Source organism: Brassica oleracea, chromosome C9 (genome assembly GCF_000695525.1).
Source record: "Brassica oleracea var. oleracea cultivar TO1000 chromosome C9, BOL, whole genome shotgun sequence".
NCBI classification, from domain to species: Eukaryota; Viridiplantae; Streptophyta; class Magnoliopsida; order Brassicales; family Brassicaceae; genus Brassica; species Brassica oleracea.
Genome location: NC_027756.1, coordinates 46,774,399 through 46,775,082, shown reverse-complemented (window position 1 = coordinate 46,775,082; position 684 = coordinate 46,774,399). Strand labels below are relative to the sequence as shown.

The following is a 684-nucleotide window of genomic DNA, read 5'->3' as shown; positions in this document are numbered from 1 at the left end:
TTGAATGTTATGACCAAGATAGTGGTGATGTACCTCATGAGTTTGGATGCGTCTTATATGATCCTCCATAATCACATCAAATTCAGCAATCATCTCAATCATTCCTAGAAAATTACCATTACTATCTTGGTAAAGTTTCCCATTTGATCCTCGAAACGCTAAATTTCTTTTTGAAAGACATTTCACAACAGCAATTATTCTATATAAAACTTGTCTCCAACGTTCTTTTTCTTTTGCAATCTCTTGTTGAAATTCTTTATCGATTGTCAAATTACTTTGCAATCTAACTTTGAATTCATTCCAAGTTCTCATATTAGTCATATGCTCCTCACTTTTTTCATGACCTTTTAGTCTATCACCAATACGTTTACAATCTCTTAATCCTTCATTTGCTAATAAATTTATGTTTCCATGAGATCTAAACAACTTACAGCAGAAACAATAAACTTTATCAACATGCTTCGAGTAAATTAACCATTTTCTATCAACTGTCTCCCCATTACACAACTTTCTAAAATAATGCCTATATGCAAAATGTCTTTTTGTTTTTTCATCAATAGGAAATTCAAGATTCATGTCTTTTTTTGGTTCTTTTTCAATCAACAAATCTTTTGTTTTATTATCAAGATTATTCCAATTTCTAGGATCATAGATATCAAAAGGAAGAATTGGTGGCTCATCAGT

The 684-nt window shown here is 30.6% G+C and overlaps 1 pseudogene; it reads right to left on the bottom strand.

Annotated features, from left to right (window-relative positions):
* The window catches only part of LOC106315190, a 14,807-nt pseudogene that overhangs the window by 2,645 nt on the left and 11,478 nt on the right, over positions 1-684 (bottom strand).